General features: G+C 44.6%; 1 long non-coding RNA gene across 1 annotated transcript; it reads right to left on the bottom strand.

Moving 5' to 3' along the window:
* Positions 1-5,914: 5,914 nt before the first annotated feature.
* On the bottom strand, positions 5,915-9,060 carry LOC117884545. The gene is made up of 3 exons (XR_004647582.1): positions 8,981-9,060; positions 6,705-6,803; positions 5,915-5,978 (listed from the first exon to the last, which is right to left on the bottom strand). It is a non-coding gene; the product is annotated as an uncharacterized LOC117884545 (long non-coding RNA).
* Between the last annotated feature and the right edge of the window lie 12,787 nt (positions 9,061-21,847).

The following is a 21,847-nucleotide window of genomic DNA, read 5'->3' on the forward strand; positions in this document are numbered from 1 at the left end:
GTCGATGTAAAGTCATACAAATGTTTCGCTCTTGTGGAGTTTAAGCCTTTGAGGGATACAATGATGAAATGGACCTCCAACAGCAGAAGACACAGGTTACTCGTGAGAGCTTTGTGCACCAGTGCAATAACGTCCTGGCAGAATTTCACAAAGCTGTTAATGTAGCAAAACCCTAACCAGCCCTGCTCTCCAGGCCACAGATGGAAGCAATGTAGGGGGAAATCAGGTGTCCCCTGGTAATCCGACACAGGACTCAGTTTGCCTTTCCAGAGAGAACCCGCTAAACAATTAGACTAGTGTTACCTCAGTGAAGGCAGCTAGAAAACACAGGGATGCAGCCGAGCCGGTGCTAGGCATAAGCAAAGTAAGCAATTGCTTAGGGCTCTGAGCAGCTCCAGGGGGCCCCATATTCCCTTTTTATTCGATATTGTGGGGGAAGGGCCCAAACATAGTCCTCCTTCAGGCCCCGAATGGGCTAGCACCACCTCTGGGGAGCTGTTACTAGCTGTAAGGGTGAACGCTCCCTTTGCACCACCTTCATCCGCTACAGCTGCCTGGGGACGTGAGGGAGGAGGGATGAATGTGCACCTGGAAGCAATATTGGTTTAGATTTCCGGTTGCACACTATGGTCCAAATTACACCTCTTCAGGCTGGAGGCGTGAGGTGGGCCGGTGCAACCCCCACGTGATGGTGGCAGGAGGCACCACGCCTGTGAGAGCAATGGGCTGGTAGGATGCCACCAGGCAAGGTGGAGAAGGTGAACAATGGCCCTTGTGATACTTCAGTTTAGAAAAAGATGCACCATGCACCCCGCCCTAACCAAGGCTAGATTTACACCTTATGCACCCCTAGGCACAGCACCTTCAGCACCCCTCCCCTGCCTACAGCTGACCTTTGTGTTTTCCCTAAGAAAGGAAACTTTTAACCCCCTTTTCACTTTTAGACGCCCCTCGAATGCCGGTGCCTGGAGGCACGTGCCAACTGTGCCTAACGGGAACTCCGGCCCGGGCCCTCGCACAGCTCTTCAGGTGCCCTCAGGCGTTAAGTGGGGCAGGTCCACAGCCCTGCACGCCGCTACTGCTGGCAGTGACCCAGTGCACTCAGACAGCCAAACTGCGCCAGAGAAGAGGGTGGGAGGGGGAAGGATCATGCGGATTGCAAACATCCAGAAAGTGGAGGAGGCGAGCAGGAGGGGAAACATTCCCTCCCCAGCAGCCAGAAGTAGGGGCCAGGAGAAGAAACATGCTGCTCCTTCCCAGCAGCTCGTGGGAGTGAGGAGAGACTGGAATCAGAGCACCACGGAATAAATATTACTGCCCACTCACTTAGAGCCTCCCTCTCACAAACCTGACCCTGCACTGCAGCCTTACCCACATGGCATCATGGCACTACTCAGCGATGCTGGGGCCTCGCTAACGATTTAGAGAGCCAAGCGGTCGGCCTAAAGCTACCAGCACCAGCCTCCCCTGATAGGGCGGATCGGCCCCGCGCTGGTACCATGGGGGTTAATCCGTCCCGCCACAGGTACAATGTCTACATTCGACAGGCGTGAGTGGAGAAATGAGTGTAAAAAGAAGTTGTCCAGTAAAAGAAATTACCTCACCCACCTTCTCTCTCTACAAGGCAGTTAGCCTCTGGCCTCTGCTCCATACAAGCACTCCCAGAAGCACCAACCATGTAAATCAAACCTCACTCCTGCCTAGCTCAAAAGAGTCGAGCCAGTGCCCTCCTGTGGGGACCTGTTCCAAGTTAATTTAATTGAATATTTCAAGAACTGTAAACCACAAAATGTCTTAGAGGATCAGTATATCCGGATGGGAGCTGTGCTCCTTAGAAATACAACTAGTTCCAGCTGTCACAATACTCAACTTGGAGAACACTGCATGGCTTTGGGGGAAAAAAACTGGTGAAGGCAAATTCCAAGCACTCAAATTGTGAGCAGTTGGAACTAATTTAAACCAAAAGCACAGCTACAAATCTAGCTTCACAGATCAGATCCATGCCAGAAACCCAGTAGACATTCATAGCGGTTACTTAAAATGCTGCAAGAGAGTTTATCTGCTTTAAACTACTCTATGGGGATCCATAATATACGGGCTTTCCATTTGATTTCCAAATACATGACAAGGTAGACATCCCAGGAGGATTCAAATACAAATGTATGGTAATACAAGTAATAATTTAAGATATTTTGTAGTGATCTGAAATAGCTGGTGAACTGAGCTAACTGCAATTCAGGAAGGGAAAACACAAGACGTAATTTATTCAGAACCGGTCTCTTAAAAGCCTGTCCTCACGAACTCTGGCAATGTCTAATATCAGTATCCATTTTAGAAAAGGGTGATACTAACTGAAGAATGATTCCTTCCCATAGCTGCTGGAGCAAAAGGTGCTGGCTGGAAGTGGTTTCCATCATATTCAGGGTTTACAGTTGGGTTCAATTGCTCTCAGCACCTCCACTATACACATTGTTCCAGCGCCTCTGAGGTTCCCTGCTTACTCAGAGCATAAAGTTAACCACATGCTTGAGTGCTTTGCTGAAGCAAGGCTCTAATTACTATATGGGTCTGATTCACATCCCATTGAAGTAGACAGGAGTCTTTCAGTTATCTTCAGTGAGAGCTGGATTGGAGCCTAACTCGTGCATTCTCGGGAGCATATTAAAGTCTCTCTGTCCAAGAAGATCAAAAGAAGTGTCTCTCTTTGGTGGCATATTTTGCTTTGAAAGCTAATCAGTTTATCACAAAATTGTTTGCCTCCTAATTAACAAGCATTATCTTTAATGTAACAAAACAATCAAAGAATCCACTTTCCTAATTATTCCTTTTGATTTTTGTAATACCAAAATTACAATAAATTGGTTATAAATAAATACTTGGTTCTGAGTTCCAACCACCAGCACGTTTCCATTCATAAGTCTTTGGCAGAGACTGCTGGCCATTACATTCCTAAATCTTTGCTACTATACCCTTCTTTCCCCACATGATCATCAAAAGCTGCATGGCCATTCATAAAAATCTGTTACAAGGGAGGGGTTTGTAACGTTCTCTCTCCATTGTACTCATGAGAAGGCATGGGCTTACAATACACCATAGATGCAGACATTGCCACATGCAGAAATTTCATTTTATTCTGCACATGGAAATAATCTGTATGAGACTGACAATCCTTAAGAAATATATGTCATTTGCAGTCTTTGTACAACGTAAGGGGACTGTAATTTACTGAACCAGCTCTACCGTTCTAAGCCTAGGGACTTCCATCACCAGCAGCCCCATTCCGCATAATGGTCCCGAGCCGAACGTGAAAAGCTTTTTCTCCAATCTACCATGACAAGAGTTATCATCCCTACTCTGAAAAGTGACTGACAATGGCACCTGTTCCCTGTGCGCAGTGTGAGAGCAATTGACTTTAGTGACAAAACCAAGTTTTCTACGACTTCTTATCCAGGTTAACGCTGCAGAACAAACACAGCTGAACGAATAAGCTGCTTTTGTGCACCAGCAACAGACTTGTTTACTGAGTTACAGCTCACCAGGCAAATCAATAACATCTGTGCAAATCCTTTCAGTGCACGGATGTCACGGGGGCAATGTGGCTGCACAAGGGAGACTCAAAGTACATTTTTTGCCCCCAGAACCTTTTTTTTTTTCTTCAGGTGTTCAAGACAGGGGGCAACTCTCAGAGCTCAGGATGAGTTTACAGAGATGCTAGATAGAAAAGCCATCTTCTTTATTGTAAACCTATCACAGGAGAACTGGGGTCACTGACACACAGCTCCATGCTGCTGCTTACAAGAGTCCATGTTCAGAGCAGAACTGTACATTCATGTCTTTTACTAAAAACAATTGTCAAATCTCAACTGGCACCCTGTGTAATGATTTAATAAATAACATCCAAAAAATTGGCGTAAGGAAATTGTTTCAGGAGCAGGAGTGCTGCCAGCTTTTCTGCTGCCCTAGACGGCAGAAGGCCCCGCCCCAAAATGCTACCCCCCACAGAGGCGGCGGAAGGTCCCGCTGCCGAAATACCACCGTGGTCGCTGCCCCCCAAATTGTAGTGCCCTAGGCAACCACGTAGGTCACCTAATGGGTTGCGCCGGCCCTGTTCAGGAGTGAACGTTAACCAATCCTCCCAGTGCATACAGTCATGTTGTACATTGAGGATCGATAGCAGGAATTTTTATCATTATTAGTTTGTTTAGTGAAATTCTAGCCTCACTGCAATATATTCCCCCAAGGATTCCTGTAGATGCTCAATTACGCAATCATTGTTTTAGTGTTCGAAAAGCCAGTAGATCACGCCAATTTAATGTCATTCAATTGAAACAAATTCAGACACTCGGGATGTGGCTCTGGGAAGTTTGTAGGATTCTTTCCCTCTGTGAGTGATGTCAGAATGAAAAGGAGCTTTTTTCACGACATATTCAAAAAGTCGTGGGCTGGTGGAACTCCTTAGAATGACCTCACGGCTCAAGTCAGTCATTCTAGTAAGTAACGAGGAGGCTGGTAAAAAACCGATGAAAGCTTATGCCCAAATAAATCGGTTCGTCTTTAAGGTGCCACTGGACTCCTCGTTGTTTTTGTGGATACAGACTAACACGGCTACCCCCTGATACTATTCTAGTAAGTACCATTCTCAGGGGTAATGTTATATACCGGGGGTGGCCAAGCTTACTGACCCTGCAAGCTGCATATGACAATCTTCAGAAGTTCGAGAGCCAGGGCACACCTGCTAGGCTTGGGGCTTCAGCCCCACAGGAGGTGCTGGCTGGGACTTGGGGCTTCAGCACCACTCCTACTGAAGCCCTGAGCCCCAGCAGGTGCACCCCGTGGGACTGAAGCTCCAAGACCACCCGCCCTGCTGGGCCGAAGCCCCGACCCCACCATCCCACTAACAGGTGGATGCAGTCCTGATGCCTGGTTTACCACATATGGCACTGACTGACATATTGGCTGTGTAGTCTCTCAATAGCCAACATCATTCCCGATCTCTTGGGTCAGTTATCCTGTAATCCTCAGTGAGTCTGCTGTAGGCAGAGAATGTGGCACCAGTGTTTTGCACAAATATCAGCAGTTATTGACTGTTAGGGGATGGCAGTCCTTCGACGATTATGGAGAGAACAGCCTGTGCGAGACCCAAGAAGGACTCTAGGTATCCAGGCTTGGACGCAAATTCTTGTCACTGACGTCTTCCTTTGCTTTGTAGCATCGCCGTGATAAGAAGTGGGAAAGCTGTAGTACGGGGCTTAGTACATAGTTAGCAGGATTTGCAAACTTCAAGGCCAGCAGGGACCATCACAGAAAGGATTCTGCTATGGCCCCCTTTGCCATGGCAAGAAATAAGTGACGCCTACTGGAGTGGACCCATAACAGCTAAATATTGTGGCCCAAATTCTTTGCTTGTGAAAACAGGCCAAATGCCATCGAAATCGATAGAGTTTCACCCATTTACAGCAGCAGAGAAGTTGATTTGGCCCAGCTTCTCCATTTCTAAAGAATAATGTTCTGTGAAAGATGTGAGATTGATCAGTAACAGTCTCACTGTGCACGGCTCTTCTTTTCTCTCTCTCTTCTCCCTCTTTGGGGATGGGGAGGGGAACTGAATTCTAATGAAGATTTTAAGGAAGAGATTTTCTCCAGTAAATGTTAAGTGTTTTGCTGAATCAGATCTTAAGTTTCTGTTGCAATGAAGGAGGCTTTTCTAGCTCAACAAGAATAAAACATAAATTGAAATGTAAATATTTCCATGCATTATGAGTTCAAAGTTCATCATTTCCTGTTGAAGAGAAGCCAAATGTTTACTGGGAGCAAACTTTATAAATGTATTAACTTGCTTTGTTCAGTTAAATAGCAACATTCTGATTAGCCCCTTGTAGCCAAACAACTGTATTAAATTTCTCTTATTTTCTGACCTTCTTTTCTCAGTATACAGGCACTGCAGGGGCATTACTAGAATAAGAACTGCCAACGGGAGTCTGAAAATGCATGAAAATAATTATACACTGGAAATGTCTCAGTAATAACAAAGATGGTCTGTCAAAAAGCGTTTAAGGGCAACTTTAAAAAAAGCCAATTTACCTTTATTTATAAAAAAAGAATTACAATAGAAAAACATGGACAGAAAAACAAAAGTTTTAATTAATTACAGTTAATTGTAAAATTAATTTTGTTCACTTAGATGACTGTTAACATGTAATCGTTTGCATTACTATTTTGTCTTCATCTACAGGCCTGTGCTGCTAGGATGTTTATAGGTCACGATCCTTAAGTACGACTGCACTGAATATAGAGTTTCCTCTCAATGATTTGGCAAACAACTAATTATTTTCCCACAATTCTTAGCAGTCTCATCTCACTTCCTTGGCCTTATTCATGTTGTTTGTACACTGGGGAAAGGTGAAACTGCAGCTCTGCTTAGTTTCTGTGAAAATTACAATAGCTCGCAGGTTACCAGCACCTGGCTCCATGGTCCCTACTCAACTTAGCCAAGGCCATAACTGACTATTCTAAACATACTGTAAAAAGGGTATTTTAGCATGGTGTCCCCATATCAGTGGTTACATACATGCACACGCCATAGACAATGGTTTGCAATCTGTGCACATTCACACAATGTGCAGTTCTTTACTATGTTCTGCACTAAGGGACAGTTTCTGTTACTAGTGATGGATGAGTGTAGAGTGAAAATACATCTCACCAACAGTCTGATCCCTGAGAGCTGTTGGAGGAACACACCCTCAGCCACAAACACTGGCACCTCACAGCACTCCCCTTCATGGGCGACAGGAGGCATCACTTCCCTAGATGACGAACGAATGAGGGACAAACAGGAAGTGTGAGAGACATTTCCAAAGTAGTTAGAACAGAGCAGAAATTATTTCAGCAATATCTGAATTTTTCATTCTCCCCCCAGGGTTTCTTAAATGGTTCATCTGCCCACTGCTATTAGATCCTGGCCCAACACCAAGGACTCCCACTGACTTCAATGGGCATTGGATCAAGCTCTCTTGGAGTTGTTATTTTTGGGCAAGGCTCTTCCTGGTCTCTCATCTCGATAGCAACTGCTTTTACTCAGTGCTTCCAAAAGGACATGTGCTATTAATAGCATATAAAGAATAAAGACCAAGGTAGCGCTTTGTTTCATTAAAGATTCAGGATAGATATGCAAAAAGAACAGGAGTACTTGTGGCACCTTAGGGTACGTCAACACTACCCGCCGGATCGGGTAGCGATCGAGCTATCGAGGATTGATTTATCGCGTGTAGTGTAGACATGATAAATCGATTCCCAATCGCTCTCCCGCCGACTGCTGAACTCCAGCAGTGCGAGAGGCAGAAGCAAAGTCGACGGAGGAGCCGCGACCGTCGATCCCGCGCCGTGAGGACGTGAAGTAAGTAATTCTATGTCGATCTAAGATACGTCGACTTCAGCTACACTATTCTCATAGCTGAAGTTGCGTATCTTAGATTGACACCCCCCCCCAGTGTAGACCAGGCCTTAGAGACTAACAAATTTATTTGAACATAAGCTTTCATGGGCTACAGCCCACTTCAGGACACAACCAATTTGTCACTAAAAGTTGCTTTTGGTTCATTACTTCAGAAAGGTTCTTTTGAAGACCAACTCTACAAACCGTGTACGCATCATTTACCACAGAGTGGGGATGAATCCCACAAATTGTGAGTCAGCTAATTCACCTCCGCAAGAATCTAAGAAGCCCATTCTGCAGATCTTTTGGCCACTCAATTTTAGTTAGCAATTTTGAAAATGTTTGGTTTTCCTGCCAAACTGAGGGAGTCTGCAGGAGAAATTGTTCTGAGATCCCAGGCAAATTCTGGTTGCGTTGTACAGTAGGGGCTATGAATAATCTCGGCTGCAATAATGGGCTTGATCCTGCCTCCATTTGACTCAATAGTCCAACTGGCACTAAGAAGTTCCCAGTTCTTTGCTTTTCCTTCCAACCTTCCTCTCCTGAAGTGCAATATTTCATTTGCAGAGCTGAGTTTAGGCTGTAATATGGGATGAGGGTGGAGGATCTGTCTTAATACCTACACACGTGTCTCACTTGAAAATACTGTGAATATCTTTGGGGTATTCTAGCTTGGATTACGTTTCACTGACATTTTCCACTGTACAGGAATGGAAAGTAGCCTCTCTCTCTCGTCTAAGGCAGGAATTTTGCAGTGTACTGGAGCCAGTGGCTATTATATAAAGGGCTTGGACAGGGAAGGGATGGGACACATTTTTGCTTCCTGATTGGAAATGGATCATGTGACCCTTACATAATAGGGCAGGAACAGAGGCAGCCCAGGGACCCATCCTGTCCGGAACAGTTTGAGGACAGCTCTGCTGTCTCCAGCCTCTTGTCATAAAACCTAAAAAAAAAAAAATGTGGTGTCAGAAGACAACTCCTGCGCAAATAAAATCTTATAGCCAATGGGGGGGGGGGGAAGGGGCGGAGGGATCATTGTAAAATCCCCTCCCAGCCTCCTGTAAAGGCAGTCATGCTGGTCAGCTATTCCTAGGCTCCAAGCCCAATATTTCCCTTTTCATTTTAAGCCCCAGGTCATCCACTTTTTACTGAAATATCCTAATACTACCTGACTCCAGCCCCTCTTGGAAACATGTTCTAGCTCATTGCTTCACTGTAAGACCGCTCTTTAAATCTCTTCCATATGCCAACGCTTTGATATAGCCAAGCCCCCTGGTTCTGCTCTGTTGTGGTTTAGTGATGATAAGAACCCTGAATTACTGCACAAGAACTCTTGCTCGGAGAAGAAGATGGATGTAGTTAACAGGATGCTTACTGCGTGATGCTGCACACAGTCTAGTCTTGCCAGAGACATAGGTGGGAATTCATGTTTTTCCTATATAGCTTTGTCACTTTTGCCCTCCATTTGATTCCATGCCTGTTTTATAGAATAATCAAGGGTATTTTACCCCAGTGGATGGAGTTTCAAGATATTATTTCTTACACCTGGAAGAACATGTCCCTAACAAAATGTTCTTGGTAGACCAAGTTGCTGGAGGACCTGTTGTAATGTCCCATTTCAGAGTCTGGTGAAAAAATATATGAAAAAAGGATACAAATATCTCCAAAAGACTTGACTAAAAGAAGACACACTGCCAAACTCTCAGCTTTCTCTTCGGAGAGTCACAAACCACGTTTAGGATATTAAGATTTCACCCGTCAGGGCTTGTCTACACTTGGAAATTTACTAAAATAGCCATTCCAGAATAATTACTTCGGATTAGTTATTTCAGCATATCCCCTCTGCGTGGGCACTCAGTGTATCCCTCCTGCCTCGGCGCTCATATTTCTGTATTGTCAAACCAATAACTGATTCTCTGGGTTCTTTTCGACCACCAGTTTGGTGCATCTTGGATGCTTAACACTGTACAGAGCATTAAAGGGTGAAATCCTGGCCCCGTGGAAGTCAAGGGCATTTCACCCAAAATGTTTAGCACCTGAGCCCCCCTCCACTGAAAGCAATGGGTGTGTCTCCACTGACATTACAAAGGAGTTAGACTAGACCATTGGAGGAAAACAAAATCTGCCTGGCAAACAGAGACATAGTAAAAAAAAGAACGTACCGTAGTGGGCGGGGGTGAAAAACCAAGTAATTATGTAGCTAGTATGTTCACACAGCATTCGTAACCTAATTGTATAAGCACCACCCTTCAGTTTCCCATCGACCAGAGGAAATCCAACAGCAAATGTCCAGGGCCATTGAGACATTCTGAGTTCTTTTTAGTTTTAAATTTAGGCTTCCTATTATGTCTTAAGGGACCAGCTCTTCCCTCCTCTGCCCTCTGTAGACTGTTACTATTGTTCACAGCCCAGTTGTGGTGCTGCATTGTTATATTATTAGCAATGTGCCAAAATGTCACTAGGTAGCAAAAAACAACTCATTACTCACATAGGACCTGAGCCAAAGCCAAATGGAAAGACTACCATCGGCTTCAAAGGGCCTTGAATCAGGCCCTAGGGCTATTTCCCCTTTTGCTGCAGTACCTATGAACCACGGAAGGACAAATAATTGGGCGGGTTGCCGTGAAGGAAACTGTAAATGAAATGGAAAATAGAAGCTGGAAGAGGCTTTGAAGAAGTTCAAAATACACATGGCTGTTTCAGGAAACAGAATGTCTGGTAAATACAAGAGACAAAAGCACAGAGCGAGTCTTTGAAATGTGTCCTCGGATTAGCCTCGCTAAATGTGAATTCAGATATTGCACTGATACATCGGTAAGTGCTCACGAGGCAGAGCTGAGCTCAATAGCTCCCTGGATAGTCACCGCAAGAGCTAAGCTGCCTGTTAGAAAATCTCGGCGATCAGATGTGTGGGTGATCGAGAGGTAAATGCGGACCCAGCTTTTCCTATCCAGGCATTTCTCCTGGGCTCAGTTTTCATTGAGTTTGATGATGCCACCGCAGCGAGCCCTAGAAATTCAATTCCAGCCGCAAACCGCCTCTGAGCAAGCAAGCAGGCACACCCTTTGTGTCCAAATGCTCTGGAGTTTTCACTTTAAGGCAGTAGTTATCACAGCACTGATCAGAGCTGGAATTAGGAGATCATATGCAGCCCAACCCTCAGCTGCTGTGAGTGGGCCCTGATTTGAAACTCATTGGCCTTTCCAGGGGTCAGTCATGGAATAAACAAATCATTGTTCTAATGAATACAGTTCTGTCAGGTCCGATGGGCTCCAGACTGGGTAGTGATCCCAAAACAACCCCACTGCACTGAACTAGAGATCAGAAAAGAACACACCGCCTTTCAAACCGCAAAGCAGAGACTCAGGAAATCAAAATAAGTAAAGCCTCAAGCTACTGAACGCTGCAACATTCTCACGCGCCGTGTTTTGTAGTGGATACATTGTTTCATTGACAAATGAGTTGGAAAAGCTTTGTAATAAAATTCAGTGATTCTTGAACTCATTAAAACTCCTTGTGGTTGTACGTTGGCTATTTTGATTGTTAGCCCAAAATCCCGGCACATAACCTGAGTAGCCAGGTTGTCATGTGCTCAGCAGCTTGCTAGAGAAAAAGGAGATCTAGCCCCGTTTGTTTGTTTTTCCAGTTACTTTAGCCTGTGTATTGGACAGCACTCCATGTAGAGAGAGTTTCTCCTGTTATTTGTGGGGAGGGGAGGTTGTTTTGGTTGGGGGGGGAGGTGCAGGTGCTTTAAACAACTTGGTTTGGAAAGTAAAACTTCAAGTTTTTATTGTGAATTAGCCAGTCTGAGCTTTCTGGGCATCACTTGATATAATGAAGTAGTGGGCTCTGATTATAAAACTGCTCTGATTTCTGCTCAAAAAATATTACCTAAAAAATTACTGCATCAGATTTAGCCCACAAACAACTTCCGTGGCTGAAAGAACTGAACACTTGCAAACAGAAGGGTCTTTTTTCCTAGACCATGAATCAAATGCAAATAGAAACTGCAAGGCATCTGCATGCACCTAGCTGGAACTTCATGGCAAATCTTTTCAAGGTTCACAAATCGATTCAGTTGAATGAAAACAGCAAAATGTTAATTAAGGATTTCATAGGCCATTTCTTTGTTTCCATGTACATTTGAAATTTACTCATGATTGTATAGATGCATCATATCATCCTAAATAACACTATGGAAGTTCCTGTCTGTGCGGGAAAGAGTTAATACTCAACACTCTACTGCTATGATTTCCAAAATTTGCCTTCTCACGTTTTTAATTGTTAAAAACAATAAGGAATGTTTCAAATGGCTGGTTTTGGAGAAGTTCCTTTCAAACAGGAGAGTGATTGCACATCTAGATAAAAGAGTAAAAAATCAAAATCAACCAAAAATATCCAAAAATAAAAAAACAAGGAAGAATCTTAATTCATTCAACAAGAGACTGCAAGAGGCTGACATTCCAACCTTCACATTCCTTGTAAAATGTCAGACAAAAGTACAATTTCATTCTCCATTTTAGAGAATTACACTACTCATCTCACCTCCCATTGTACTCCAACATCAAAACAATCCAGCACCCCAAAATATTGTCATTTGGCCTGCCATAACACTCTGGCACCTAATATCTCCCTGGACTCCCCTCCAAACACTGAGAGCTTGGATCCACATCCCAGCTTCCTCAAAGATCAGAGCCAAAAATCTGTGCGCTGTAGTCCTCCCTGATAAACATAAAAACATGAGCATATTTAAATGGTCCTTTTTTCTTAACTTCTTCAGTGCACTATCCCATATGATCTCTCTCTGACCTTAAGGCTATTGACATAGGTGGAGCATTAAGTTTTGATATATTTATAAGTGGTCTTTTCCTATATTTCCCACAGAGGAAACAAAGCAAACAAAATGGTTTTTTAACTGTTTCAGCAAAGTTTCCTAAAATCCATTGTGTTACCGTGTTTTGGCAGTGGCTTATGGCAGCTAATTACCAAACGTGGAAAGATTTACACAGGAGCTTAACATGCCATTTTTTGGAGTAACACATTATAAACTAAAGACAGGCTTTTTTGGACAAGGAACAATTGTCATGGTACAGTGGGTTTTTGTGTGTGGAACTATTGTTATCCATGTACCGATCTATTGAGAAATCCCTCCAGGAGGTCGCTTTAGACTCAGAATTGGAATGGATCAGACTGGGCAGGCTATATTCTCTTTGTTACCTTCAGAATGCAACAAGTTTCCTTGTAGGCAAAAGAAGCTTGGTGTACGAGCCGCACACAATGCATATTTCACAACGCCAATATGCATTCCAAGACCCTTTCCCACAGTTACCCCCAACCTAGCAGATGCACACAACCAGACTACCGGTAATTAAGGACGGCATTAAAGACACAAGAGAAATGCCTTCATATTTATGGTTCCATGGCATCTTTTATAAAGAACTAATAAATGCAAATTATTCCGGAGAATAATTGGGCTCTGTAATAATTTGATTCTAAAATAAAGGTTTAAAATGATTTCCTTAAAAACACAGGCTGTGTCAGCAGCACGGGGTATGACGAGGTGATGGTAAGTTATTCGAACAATGCACTATTCTGGACAGGGGATAAAATGTGGATTTGTACTAAGAGTTTTGCAGAAATGCACAGTAAACTCTCCATACGATCCAGGCCATTCATGCTTGTGAAGCAAATTTTTAATTTTGTTTTTAAGTGAATAATATTTGTATGGTAATGACAGAAATGCGTTAATTTAAATGAAGCCGCCTTTTAAAATAAAAAAACAGGATTTTATGATCTGCCATGCAGAGGTTTGAGTAAATATTTTGAGATAAATACATAGATCAGAAATAAAGGACTCACAATTAGAGCTAGTTGAATTTTTTTCATCAAATTTTTATCAATAACAACAACAAAAGGCTTTTCAAGCTATACAAAATGTTTGTGGAAAATTTTGTTCCATTGAAGGTTTTTATTTTTCCCAAATATAATCAAAAGCATTTGGGCTTTTAGTTCAGGGGGTTTGGTAGTGCTATACCTTTCTCTCTCTTTTTACCCCCTCCACTCTTCTTCCCTTCCTAGTGGAATAAAAGGGTGAAATGAAGAGAAAGGAGAAGGAGGAAACAGCAAACAAAAAGTTTTTCATTTAGATGAAAAATCAAAAGTTTTCATGAGAAATTTGGAAATAAACAAAACCTTTTCATGGAAAATACCATTTTTCAGCCATGCCCTTCTCAAAATATTAATCGTCAACTAAGCTTCATTGTCCCCTAGTCATATGGACCGTTGGGGTTTCTTTAAAAAAATGTGACACCAGTAGCTACAAAATAAAAGAAAGCAGGAAGCCACTAATTTCAGCTAGACAGTAGGGTAAATCATCAGCTAGCGCCCTGACTAAATCACCATGCTGGGCGGTGGGGATTTCCATAGAGGAAGGTTGGAGGAATTCTCGCCCGAAGACTATGGGGCACTCTGCAGAGACCAGCAATTGAAATAGCCTTCACAGCCATAGGTCCCCTCTTCTGCAGTTGAGGAGAGAGTCAGGTGATCCAAACTACCTCCCCCAGGCACCCTGATGCAGGAATCCCCTGGGGAACTTGGCTCTCCCACCACACTGGGGATATGCACTTCCAGAATGGCCACTCAAAAATCCTCCTTCCTGGCCTATGCAGCAGAACCATATCAAGGAGTAGGGCACAAGTTTTGCCCCTGTATACAGCATAACAGCGAATTGATGAGAGAGGCCCACACCAGAGCAGAGGGTCTGAAACCTTCTGTTATCCCCTTCCACCAACCTTGCAAAAGTTCATGTTCACCTCTGAATTTTGCTATCCTGGCCCAGGGATGTCCCAGCTCCTCCAGCTGCTCCATGAACAGAATTCCCATTGAGATGCGGTCTTCTAGGATTTTCAGACCCAGTGAGTGGAGACTAGAAAGAACACTCACAACTGCCATGATCTAACTGCTGTTATTCCTGAAAAGTGTGGACAAGATCCAAGAGAATGTAGGCCAGGTAGTTTAACCTCTCTAAATTTGGAAAGTTATTGAAATCTACTGTGGATAAACTAGTGGAAAGCGACTTTGAGGCATGAGGATTAATTAATATAATCTAACAGATTTAGGGAAAGCACTGTGTGGTATTCAGAGTCAACATCGCTGAATATACTGTATGGCAAACCAGGCGAATATACCGCCATTGGCTTTGCTAGTGTGTGGAGTGAAGCCATGCCACTCAGGGCCTGCTGCCATTCTCCCTGCACAGGCCGAACGGTCACTGAAGGATACACACTAAATAATACTCCACAAACACTAGTTCTACAAGGAACTGATGAAAAGAGAGAGAGAGCTGAACACTTTAAAGTTGTGAAATAAACCCATTCCTGCAGAACGTGGAGCGTCATCATTTGTATGCAGAATTTACTTTCATCACAGGCAGAGCTGGGGCTGGGCTGCAGTGTTTGGATCCGGATCTGACCTGGGGTAAAGATGAAGAGGGTTTTGAGCTGGTGTTCTAGTTGGATCCAGCTGACTGTACCATGGGGTGAAGACTTGGAATTCACATCCTGGCTTCTTTGAAGTCCAGGGGCTTTGCTTCTGGTGCAAATATAAGGCCGTTTCAGAAAGGCGGTAGATTTCTTTGTGTGGACTCCTACATCATTGGTTTTATATCTATAACTTCCAGTCCTAACCCAGTTCCCAGGACATCTCTGCAGCAAGGAGTGTGCAGATGAGTTAATGTTAACGATTTACATGATTTTGCATCTAAAGGATATTGTCAAGGCTGGTTTGCCTAACCTTTGACCGACTGAACACATTAATTCATTTGACCTCTATGCAGAGTTCACCTGCTTCTCTTACGGGGAAATTTTGCAAACTTTTTTTTTCTAGAACAAATGGATGAAATATTAACAATGGGCCCAGCGCTCTCTGTTACGCAGCCTGGAGGGAAGCAAAGGAATGGGAGGCCAGGCGTAAGGTGCTGTACCCCTGTGGGAGGGAACTGACACCAATGTAGCATGCCTCTCTCCTTGCTCCCCAAGGGGACTTGGCCTTTTAATAATCAATGGCTCCATGGAGAAGGCTGGGGGTGAAAATAGGGTGACCAGATGAGAGGAAGAAAATATCGGGACACATGGGCGGGGGGGGGGGGGGGCAAAAAATATCGGGACAAATTGCGTCCTGACCAAACATTGGTGGGGACACGGAACAAACGCCTAAATATTGGGACAGTCCCGATTTTATCAGGACATCTGGTCACCCTAGGTGAAGATAAGAACACTGGGCCAAGGAGGTGCTGTGCCCGTAGATACTCACACACCAAGCCCGAGTCCGGTTTCTAGGAGGGAGAGGATAGGCTGCAACTGGCGCAAAGTCTCTCAGAGCTATTAACTGCCTGGTAAAGTAAACACCCATTTAGAACTAGAGCAACTGTCCAATAAAGTGGAAACATCCGTGTGACTGGAAACATTAGCTGGGGAATAAGCTGAACTCCTTTGGCCTTAGTTTTGCCTGTTAAATATCCAATGTCTTTTGACAGGCCACAGATCCCTCTGGCACGAGACCCTGAAATCCCTGAAAATTACTTTCCAAGAGATGGGGAAACTGGAAGCCTCTGCTAACGCAGCAGCCTCATTGGAATGCTGCAGTGGGGTTCTCGCGGCCAGAGAACCCCACTCATTTTTATGTCCTTTGCAACCCAACTGACATCACTGTGGGACGCACAAGGCATGTAGGCAGAATTCAGCCATGAGTGTCTGCAAGGTGCTGAGTGACTCCTGGGAAGTGCAGACCTCAACTCCAACTTGGGCTCAGTGGGAGTCAAGGGTGTTCAGCACCTCATAGGATCAGGCCTTAAATGCAGTGATTGTCTGGCTTTACCCGAGTGTCTCCTACATGACATCCTCTGTGCCCCCCAAGCTGCCTCTGAGTGATGATGCAACCAATGGGCCCTGCACTACTTCCATCACTCTCACTGGGAGTTTTGCCAGTGACTTCAACAGGAACTGGACCCAGCCCACTGTTTTGGAGACAGATGTGGTAGATGTAATTCCCATAGTAGCATTCTCACTAACTGTGCAAGTATGCAAGCCCATGCCTAGATCTCTCCTCACAGCCCTTCCCTATTGGGTCATGTAGGATATGGAAATAAAATGGGATGATCCAATTAGGAATTTGTGATAGGTGCCTGTGTCCTGTGTACAAAAGGAGAATAAACCGTGTCACAGACCCCCTGGCAGTGGTCTCCCAAACAAAGCTGTAAGAAAGAGGAAAGGAGGACTGCCAAACTGAGAACCCGATCCTGAGATTTCATGGTTGGTATCATTCATGGCTCTACTATTTCTTGCTACTCAGGTAAAATGTGCTCTGGTTTGGCCTGGGGGGCACATGAGGATTTGGGAGGACATCCATCAAGGGGGATTACTAAATGCAACTGAAATAACCAGGCGTCTCTAATATAAACAAAGTCCAAGGTCATGCCTGTCATCAGATCACTAATCAAAGCAAGCGGCTCATCATGAATGGAGTGTTCATCCCTGGAAACAACTTTAGGCTCCAACTGAATCCAGCCATCTTTAATGGATCCTACAGTGGAGCATTTTACTGCAACAAAGGGAAGAGACGGAAAAACCAAATGAAATTTGGACATAATGAAATCCAAACACCAGAGACCTTCAACAGACAAGTGCACCATCCGTGTCTGAGGTGGAAGGCAAGAGGCCAAGAATAGCAATGCATAGCCATGGAAGTAGAATCATAGAATCATAGAATCATAGAATATCAGAGTTGGAAGGGACCTCAAGAGGTCATCTAGTCCAACCCCCTGCTCAAAGCAGGACCAATTCCCAGCTAAATCATCCCAGCCAGGGCTTTGTCAAGCCGGGCCTTAAAAACCTCCAAGGAAGGAGACTCCACCACCTCCCTAGGTAACGCATTCCAGTGTTTCACCACCCTCTTAGTGAAATAGTTTTTCCTGATATCCAACCTGGACCTCCCCCACTGCAACTTGAGACCATTGCTCCTTGTTCTGTCATCTGCCACCACTGAGAACAGCCGAGCTCCATCCTCTTTGGAACCCCCCTTCAGGTAGTTGAAGGCTGCTATCAAATCCCCCCTCATTCTTCTCTTCTGGAGACTAAACAATCCCAGTTCTCTCAGCCTCTCCTCATAAGTCATGTGCTCCAGACCCCTAATCATTTTTGTTGCCCTCCGCTGGACTCTTTCCAATTTTTCCACATCCTTCTTGTAGTGTGGGGCCCAAAACTGGACACAATACTCCAGATGAGGCCTCACCAATGTCGAATAAAGGGGAACAATCACGTTCCTCGATCTGCTGGCAATGCCCCTACTTATACAGCCCAAAATGCCGTTAGCCTTCTTGGCAACAAGAGCACACTGTTGACTCATATCCAGGTTCTCGTCCACTGTGACCCCTAGGTCCTTTTCAGCAGAACTGCTACCTAGCCATTCGGTCCCTAGTCTGTAGCAGTGCACAGCAAAGCTCTGATCAGTGATGTCTCAGTAATGAGGGTAACAGATGCTGCTAGAAATTCACCAACCCAGGACAGGCACACTGCCACTGTTGGCCAGGAATGACCATGGGATGGCCAGCAAGGGGATAACATTCCACAACAAGGTTAGTTTTTTCCAGTGGAAAGGCAGGAATACAAATATTTAAACAGGAGAAATGGAGCAAAAATTGAACTTTCCCTTTTTTTAGCCTTCTGCACTTGCACACCAAGATTTCCTTAGGGCAGAGGTCCCAGGAAAAAACCAGAAAATTCCAGCACTGCGCTTTAAACAAAGTGGTAGGATATCGAGACTTCCCCTGCTAGACCTGTAATTGAAGTGGAGATGAGCTGCTGTGGAATTTTACACAAAACTGTCCTTCAAATCTCCCCAAAAAACTCCCTTCTGCTGTGCACCCACAAAACACTCAGTGGTTAGACAGATGTGTGCAGTGACTGCTGGTTACCACATTGATCACAACTGCCTCATTGTTACCTTCTCCTCCTCCTGCATGTTTCTTGTATCCGTCTCTTGCCTTATGCTTAGACTGTAAGCTCCTTGGGACAGAGATGTCTCTCTCTTTATGGAGGTAGAGCACCACATACGTACAGGCCTCAAGACACTATTAGAACACAATGCTTATGCATTGAGCACTTAAATACTGACCTACTGCTCCGGGCAGTGACTCAATTCACTCCTTACCAACCAGGAACTGGGTGCTGAGTCAACATGGATTCACCAAGGGCAAGTCATTCCAGACCAACCTGATTGCCTTCTATGATGAGCTAACTGGCTCTGTGGATATGGGGAAAGTGGTGGACGTGATATATCTGGACTTTAGCAAAGCTTTTTATATGATCTCCCACAGTATTCTTGCCAGCAAGTTAAAGTATGGATTGGATTAATGAAGTATAAGGTGGATAGAAAGCTGGCTAGCTCATCGGGCTCATCGGGGAGTGATCAACAGCTCTAGTTGGCAGCCGATATCAAGCGGAGTGCCCCAGGGGTCGGTCCTGGAGCCGGTTTTGTTCAACATCTTCATTAATGATCTGGATGATGGGATGGATTTCACCCTCAGCAAGTTCATGGATGACACTGAACTGAGAGGAGTGGTAGATACGCTGGAGGGTAGGGATAGGATACGGAGTGACCTAGACAAATTGGACAATTCAGCCAAAAGAAATCTGATGAGGTTCAACAAGGACAAGTGCAGAGTCCTGCACTTAGGACGGAAGAATCCCATGCACTGCTATAGGCTGGGGACTGACTGGCTAAGCAGCAGTTCTGCAGAAAAGAACCTGGGGATTACAATGGACGAGAAGCTGGATATGAGTCAACAGTGTGCCCTTGTTGCCACGAAGACTAATGGCATATTGGGCTGCATTAGTAGGAGCACTGCCAGCAGATCGAGGGAAGTGATTATTCCCCTCTATTCAGCACGGGTGAGGCCACATCTGGAGTATTGCTTCCAGTTTTGGTCCCCCCACTACAGAAGGGATGTGGACAACTGGGAGAGAGTCCAGCGAAGGGCAACGAAAATGATTAGGGGGTTGGGGCACATGACTTATGAGGAGAGGCTGAGGAAACTGGGCTTATTTAGTCTGCAGAAGAGAAGAGTGAGGGGGAATTTGATAGCAGCCTTCAACTACCTGAAGGGGGGGGGGTTCCAAAGAGGATGGAGTTAGGCTGTTCTCAGTGGTACCAGATGACAGAACAAGGAGTAATGGTCTCAAGTTGCACTGGGGGAGGTCTCGGTTGGATATTAGGAAAAACTATTTCACTAGGAGGGTGATGAAGCACTGGAATGGGTTACCTAGGGAGGTGGTGGAATCTCCTTCCTTAGAGGTTTTTAAGGTCAGGCTTGACAAAGCCCTGGCTGGGATGATTTAGTTGGGATTGGTCCTGCTTTGAGCAGGGGGTTGGACTAGATGACCTGCTGAGGTCTCTTCCAACCCTAATCTTCTATGATTCTATGACCTACAGGGAGTCTGACAAGGATCTCTCTCATGCTTAATACAGGCATGATATCATATCCAGAGCCAGGCTTATTCTGAACCAGAATTTTCTGGCACATCAATGAGAACACTAGCCCTCCTGTTTCTCAGGTGTTACGGAACAGAGCAAACGAACATGGTCCTGCTATAGCAGACAACGAACGAGGCAGTACAAAGAAATCTCTGCAATTGAGAATTCCCAACACAGGATATAGAGCTAGATATGCAGTGGAACGACTGGAAAGCACATCAGACAGAGACAGAAAGTCTGCAAATCAAAGACCTTGTGGCCCAGCAACAACAAGGTACACTTGACATTTGAGCCACAGCAAGCGTGCTGAGCGTATGGTTGCAAACTGAACACCGATTTAAAGGCTTAGCAAAGGAAAACAGACTTCGACTGGCACCCTTTTGTTTTGTTTTTATTTTTGGATATGTAAAGAAGGCTCCAAAGGCTTTTTTGAAGAACAGCAGAAGTCTTATTTTCTGCTTGTTTTTACATTCAGAATTCAGGTCTTGGCTCCCCTAGAAGACCCTGGACATGACTGGACAACTAGAGAAACAAGGAAGTGAAACCTGACTAATTGAGAAGTGAAGTGAGTTTTATGGAGACTGACTAATACTCTGATGGGAATTGTTGGACTGGTTGGTGTTCGGAGAAAAGCTGTCTCGGTTGAGGTGTCCCAGCTCCTTCAGGTAAAGGCTGAGAGAGCTGCCACCCACATTTCTGAGTCAACTAAGCTCTCCAACAGAAGCAGGGAGAACCAGACTTGGCAATCCTGATACTTCCACTGTAAAGAAAACAAGAAAAAAAAACCTGTAACCAGTTTAGGAGTAAGGTGACAAAACCTTTCAAGTTTTCTTGATATGTCAGAGCACCAAAAAAAGGGCACCACCACATTCCTTTTCTTCTGAAGACCACCTTTAAGGAATTGAACTTTGGAGCTTTCGGATGACTGGATAGTGGTCAGCACATCAGGTCCATGGTAACTCATCAGTTTACTTGTTTTTCATGAACACTAAAATATGACTTAGTCCTAACTCGGGCAATTCTTCCTTGAAAGTTTTGCCAGAGCAAGGGCTACTGGATCTGGCCCATTGACAGAAAGGCAGAATAGTGACAGCAAAGGAAAGCAAATACGTCCCTCCAACATTAGCAGGAGACAATCCTTGATGGGGATTGGCCTTCGTACAAGCCGTTCCATTCTGACAGGTGTTAAAGGTTTCCTCCTTCCCCACCCCACATGTTTTAGGTGGGCTCTGCTTAATGGGCTGTTCTTGCAGCAGGAAGGAAGGAAGCACCACTAACTGGAACAGAGAAAGAAAAATCACAGAAAAGCCAGACCACAGTCCCACTCTATGGAGCAATAAACCTCTTCAGGATCTAATGAAAAATCAGTCTCCCCAGGCACCCTCTTGGGCCAGCCTATCTTTGGGGGAGTTCCTCTAGCCCTAAAGAGAGCACAGATTTCCTTTTCAGCAAGAAAAAGGTGGCTGGTTTGATTAATTAAAGTTTCTATTGATGAAACATGGCTTTAAAATGACAGGGGGAAATAGTTCAGGTTGTCAAACAAGCAAAGCCTGAAAACATGAGGTTCACCAATAGGTTTGCCCATCTCTACTCTAAACCAGTCCCTGCACCTTCTTCTGCATTAGCACAATGGTCCAGATTTAAATAAATGAGACAGGAGTATAACAATGCATCCATTCCCTCTCCATTAGACTAGAATCTACTGCTAGAATGGCTACTTTAAACAGTCACATTATGAGAAGTACCTAGATCTCTTTAAAAAATACACAGCTATTTCTCTCATTCCAGGCCTACGAGAGGAACTTCGTGAATAAGCCATAAATATTTTTTCAATTAATTAGTTTTGCCTCTTTTTCAGTTGGTGAATTGTTTGCAAAGAAATCA

Source organism: Trachemys scripta, chromosome 10, assembly GCF_013100865.1.
Source record: "Trachemys scripta elegans isolate TJP31775 chromosome 10, CAS_Tse_1.0, whole genome shotgun sequence".
Taxonomy (NCBI): Eukaryota; Metazoa; Chordata; order Testudines; family Emydidae; genus Trachemys; species Trachemys scripta.